Genomic DNA, 6103 nt, shown 5'->3' on the forward strand with positions numbered 1-6103 from the left:
GCGGAGATCGACGACTTCCTGCCAGAGACTGGAGATGCCGTAAGCCTAACAGGGGATGTCTCCGGGGATACTCAGGGCTCATCTGGTGATGGGCTGTCTCACCGCTATCCGACTAGGACCTATCGAAGACCACCTGCCCACCTTACAGACTATGTTCTGCAGTGAGACTTAATGTTTGAACGACAATATTCTTCAAATGTTTCAGTTTTTTTTTTTTTGCGAGAAAAGAAGAGGTGTGATGTTGTCACATCTCCTGTTGTTTGTGGGCTGTTGCCCTTGTTTGCATTCTTTGCCTAGTAACAGTGATGTAGGGGAGAGGAGGAGTCGGGGGAGGGACGTTGAGAGGAGGGAGGAAGTAAGGAATAAAAAAAGCACGGCCTGGGCAGCCAAGCACCAGCACATCAGCGTACGTCTCTGAATTCTTTATCACCGATATCACGACACTACAATAAGGTTAGAATTTTTTTGTTGGTCATTTACACTCATTGCTGGTGATGTGTGTCATGGCTCTTTATATCACTGAAAGCAATTGCAGAGACCTGTGCACATTAGTTTGGCAGGTGTGTCCAAATAAAGGCGAGACTACTTAAGAAGGCTGTTCCACATTATTAAGCAGCCGACATTTTTTGCCAATATGGGAAAGAAAAAGGATGTGTCGGCTGCTGAGAAGCAACAAATTGTGGAGTATTTAGGTCAAGGCATGACTACAATCAACATTGCCAAGACACTTCATCGTGATCATCGCACAATCAAGAAGTATGTCGCTGATTCCCAGCACACACGTGTGCGTGCTGATAAGGAAAAATTGAGGACTCTTTCCAACAGGCAATTGCGTCAGGTTAAAAGAGCAGCTGCAGAAATGCCTTGTCATAGCAGCAGATGAGTTTTTGAAGCTGCTTGTGCCTCCAACGTCCCCCGAACAACAAGATGCAGGGTCCTTCAGAGGTTTGCAGCTGTGCGTAAGCCATCCTGTCGACCACCTCTATCCACTGCACACAAGCAGAAACGGCTCCAGTGGGCCAAACGATACATGAAGACTGACTTCCAAACTGTTTTGTTTACCGATGAGTGCCGTGCAACGCTCGATGGTCCAGATGGATGGAGTGGAGGATGGCTGGTTGATGGACACCCCATGAAAACACGGCTAAGGCGCCAACAAGGAGGAGGTGGAGTAATATTTTGGGCTGGAATCATGGGGAGAGAGATTGTCGGCCCCTTTAGGATCCCTGAAGGGGTAAAGATGAACTCCATAATCTATGTGGAGTTTCTAGAACAGCACTGCCATGGTTCAAGAGGAAGAACCGTGCTTTCCGCAGCAAGATCATTTTCATGCCTGATAATGCACCGTCTCCTGCTGCAAATAACACATCTGCATCTCTGGCTGCTATGGGCATAAATGAGGACAAACTTATGGTGTGGCCACCATCTTCCCCTGACCTCAACCCCATTGAGAACCTCTGGAGCATCATCAAAAGGAGTGTCTATGATGGCGGGAGGCAGTTCACATCTAAGCAACAGCTCTGGGAGGGGATTCTGTCCACAGGCAAAACAATTAAAGCACAAACCATCCAAAAACTGACAAATCCAATGGACGAGAGAGTTCAGAAGCTTCTTTCCAACAAGGAGTCCTATGTGCAAATGTAACATCACCGAGAAGAAAGTTTTGACTTGAAAACTGTTTGATTTCATTTTGGAATAAGCTGATAATGCTTATCATTCCACAACTCACCATTTTTTTGTTCAAAATAAAAATAAAAAGGTTGAAAACTCTGCTGTGCATAATAATTTGGAACATGCATTTTGAGTGTTTATTATTTGTAAAAATATACTGTTTTCATAGGCAGTTTGTTCAAAAACATTGCAATTATACTAGAATATTAGATGACTGGAAAATAACAATGACTGCAATTCATATAGGTAATGTACAGAAAATATGAGGAAATATTTTTTGCATAATAATTTGGAACATCACACCCCAGGACCCTCTAACCTGGCCCAAATGGGTTCTGGGCATCAGAACTGGCATCAAAGTGGGCAAACTGCCGATTTTCACAGATTTGACTAAGTAACTGATGTTTTGAATGGGTTAAATGACTTTGGGCCACTGATGTCACAAAGGCTGGGATCACACTACCGTGTGTGATGTGAGAAACTCGCACGAGTCTCTCGCATCACCACCCGGCACTGCGGCCGCCACTCAGGACCAGAGCGAGCGGCCGCATAGAAATACATGCAGGCTTCGGTCCTTAGAGCTGGCGGCAGCGCCGGGTGGTGATGTGAGAGACTGGTGCAAGTTTCTCACATCACACACGGTAGTGTGATCCCAGCCTAAGCGTGAGGTCAGTGGCCCAAAGTCATTTAACCCTTTCATTGATGCCCATTTTGTGCCAGTTTTATAGTTTTCCAGCTGTTCTTCAGTGTCTCCTCATCGGCTCCTCACTGCAGTGTCTGTTATTATTGTGAGTATTATTTGTTGTGAAACCTATAAAAAACAGAAGGGAAAAAACTGACGAATAAGAAACTGATGAATAAAAAAACAACTTCAGCCGCATCGCTCCCGCTGTGTCCGGCACTGTATGGTGGAGGGGAGCACCAGCTCGGCCGCCTCGGGGACTCTTGCCCTGACTTCTGTACAGCCAGGGCCGCCGCTGTGTCCGGTGCCGTGTGGTGGAGGGGCGCACCAGCTCGGCCTCCTCGGGGACTCTTGCCCTGACTTCTGTACAGCCAGGGCCACTGCTGTGTCCGGTGCCGTGTGGTGGAGGGGCGCACCAGCTCGTCCTCCTCGGGGACTCTTGTCTTGACTTCTGTACAGACAGGGCTGCCGCTGTGTCTGGTGCCGTGTGGTGGAGGGGCACACCAGCTCGGCCGCCTCGGGGACTCTTGTCCTGACTTCTGTACAGACAGGGCCACCGCTTTGTCCGGTGTCGTGTGGTGGAGGGGCGCACCAGCTCGGCCGCCTCAGGGACTCTTGCTCTGACTTCTGTACAGATAGGGCCGCCGCTGTGTCCGGTGCCGTGTGATGGAGGGGCGCACCAGCTCGGCCGCCTCAGGGACTCTTGCTCTGACTTCTGTACAGACAGGGCCGCCGCTGTGTCCGGTGCCGTGTGGTGGAGGGGCGCACCAGCTCGGCCGCCTCGGGGACTCTTGTCCTGACTTCTGTACAGACAGGGCCGCCGCTATGTCCGGTGCCGTGTGGTGGAGGGGCGCACCAGCTCGGCCGCCTCGGGGACTCTTGTCCTGACTTCTGTACAGACAGGGCCGCCGCTGTGTCCGATGCCGTGTGGTGGAGGGGCGCACCAGCTCGGCCGCCTCGGGGACTCTTGTCCTGACTTCTGTACAGACAGGGCCGCCGCTGTGTCCGGTGCTGTGTGGTGGAGGGGTGCACCAGCTCGGCCGCCTCGAGGACTCTTGCTCTGACTTCTGTACAGACAGGGCCGCCGCTGTGTCCGATGCCGTGTGGTGGAGGGGCGAACCAGCTTGGCCGCCTCGGGGACTCTTGTCCTGACTTCTGTACAGACAGGGCCGCCGCTGTGTCCGATGCCGTGTGGTGGAGGGGCGCACCAGCTCGGCCGCCTCGGGGACTCTTGTCCTGACTTCTGTACAGACAGGGCCGCCGCTGTGTCCGGTGCTGTGTGGTGGAGGGGTGCACCAGCTCGGCCGCCTCGAGGACTCTTGCTCTGACTTCTGTACAGACAGGGCCGCCGCTGTGTCCGATGCCGTGTGGTGGAGGGGCGAACCAGCTTGGCCGCCTCGGGGACTCTTGTCCTGACTTCTGTACAGACAGGGCCGCCGCTGTGTCCGGTGCCGTGTGGTGGTGGGGCGCACCAGCTCGGCCGCCTCAGGGACTCTTGCTCTGACTTCTGTACAGACAGGGCTGCCGCTGTGTCCGATGCCGTGTGGTGGAGGGGCGAACCAGCTTGGCCGCCTCGGGGACTCTTGTCCTGACTTCTGTACAGACAGGGCCGCCGCTGTGTCCGGTGCCGTGTGGTGGTGGGGCGCACCAGCTCGGCCGCCTCGGGGACTCATGTCCTGACTTCTGTACAGACAGGGCCGCCGCTGTGTCTGATGCCGTGTGATGGAGGGGCGCACCAGCTCGGCCGCCTCGGGGACTCATGTCCTGACTTCTGTACAGACAGGGCCGCCGCTGTGTCCGATGCCGTGTGGTGGAGGGGCGAACCAGCTCGGCCGCCTCGGGGACTCATATCCTGACTTCTGTACAGACAGGGCCGCCGCTGTGTCCGGTGCCGTGTGGTGGAGGGGCGCACCAGCTCGGCCGCCTCGGGGACTCTTGTCCTGACTTCTGTACAGATAGGGACGCCGCTGTGTCCGGTGCCGTGTGGTGGTGGGGCGCACCAGCTCGGCTGCCTCGGGGACTCTTGGCCTGACTTCTGTACAGACAGGGCTGCCGCTGTGTCTGGTGCCGTTTGGTGGTGGGGCGCACCAGCTCGGCCGCCTCGGGGACTCTTGTCCTGACTTCTGTACAGACAGAGCCGCCGCTGTGTCCGGTGCCGTGTGGTGGAGGGGCGCACCAGCTCAGCCGCCTCGGGGACTCATGTCCTGACTTCTGTACAGACAGGGCCGCCGCTGTGTCTGATGCCGTGTGGTGGAGGGGCGCACCAGCTCGGCCGCCTCGGGGACTCATGTCCTGACTTCTGTACAGACAGGGCCGCCGCTGTGTCTGATGCCGTGTGGTGGAGGGGCGCACCAGCTCAGCCGCCTCGGGGACTCATGTCCTGACTTCTGTACAGACAGGGCCGCCGCTGTGTCTGATGCCGTGTGGTGGAGGGGCGCACCAGCTCGGCCGCCTCGGGGACTCATGTCCTGACTTCTGTACAGACAGGGCCGCCGCTGTGTCCGGTGCCGTGTGGTGGAGGGGCGCACCAGCTCGGCCGCCTCGGGGACTCTTGTCCTGACTTCTGTACAGACAGGGCCGCCGCTGTGTCCGGTGCTGTTTGGTGGTGGGGCGCACCAGCTCGGCCGCCTCGGGGACTCTTGTCCTGACTTCTGTACAGACAGGGCCGCTGTGTCCGGTGCCGTGTGGTGGTGGGGCGCACCAGCTCAGCCGCCTCGGGGACTCTTGTCCTGACTTCTGTACAGACAGGGCCGCCGCTGTGTCCGGTGCCGTGTGGTGGAGGGGCGCACCAGCTCGGCCGCCTCGGGGACTCTTGTCCTGACTTCTGTACAGATAGGGCCGCCGCTGTGTCCGGTGCCGTGTGGTGGTGGGGCGCACCAGCTCGGCCGCCTCGGGGACTCATGTCCTGACTTCTGTACAGACAGGGCCGCCGCTGTGTCTGATGCCGTGTGATGGAGGGGCGCACCAGCTCGGCCGCCTCGGGGACTCATGTCCTGACTTCTGTACAGACAGGGCCGCCGCTGTGTCCGGTGCCGTGTGGTGGAGGGGCGCACCAGCTCGGCCGCCTCGGGGACTCTTGTCCTGACTTCTGTACAGATAGGGCCGCCGCTGTGTCCGGTGCCGTGTGATGGTGGTGCGCACCAGCTCGGCTGCCTCTGGGACTCTTGTCCTGACTTCTGTACAGACAGGGCCGCTGTGTCCGGTGCCGTGTGGTGGTGGGGCGCACCAGCTCGGCCGCCTCGGGGACTCTTGTCCTGACTTCTGTACAGACAGGGCCGCCGCTGTGTCCGGTGCCGTGTGGTGGAGGGGCGCACCAGCTCGGCCGCCTCGGGGACTCTTGTCCTGACTTCTGTACAGATAGGGCCGCCGCTGTGTCCGGTGCCGTGTGGTGGTGGGGCGCACCAGCTCGGCCGCCTCGGGGACTCTTGTCCTGACTTCTGTACAGACAGGGCCGCCGTTCTTCTCGTGATCTTACCCACAATGCTCTTGGGGCGGTTTCTGGATTACAGGCCGCCCCAGCAGACAGCGCCGTCCTGCACCGGTGACACCAGCACAAGCACCGGTGACCTCACCCTAGGGCGGCCCCGGCTGTGCGGTCCGAGGAGCCGCCACCTCTGGAATGGAGGAGACGAGGCACAATCACCTCCGAGACACAGTGCAGAGTGGGCTGCAGAGTGAGAAGACTCAGTGAGCGCGGCTGACAGGAGGGAGCTGCCACCTCCACCAGAGATATCACCACAATGTCACCAA

Source organism: Dendrobates tinctorius, unplaced genomic scaffold, assembly GCF_039654945.1.
Source record: "Dendrobates tinctorius isolate UK_male_01 unplaced genomic scaffold, ASM3965494v1 ptg000251l, whole genome shotgun sequence".
Classification (NCBI taxonomy): domain Eukaryota; kingdom Metazoa; phylum Chordata; class Amphibia; order Anura; family Dendrobatidae; genus Dendrobates; species Dendrobates tinctorius.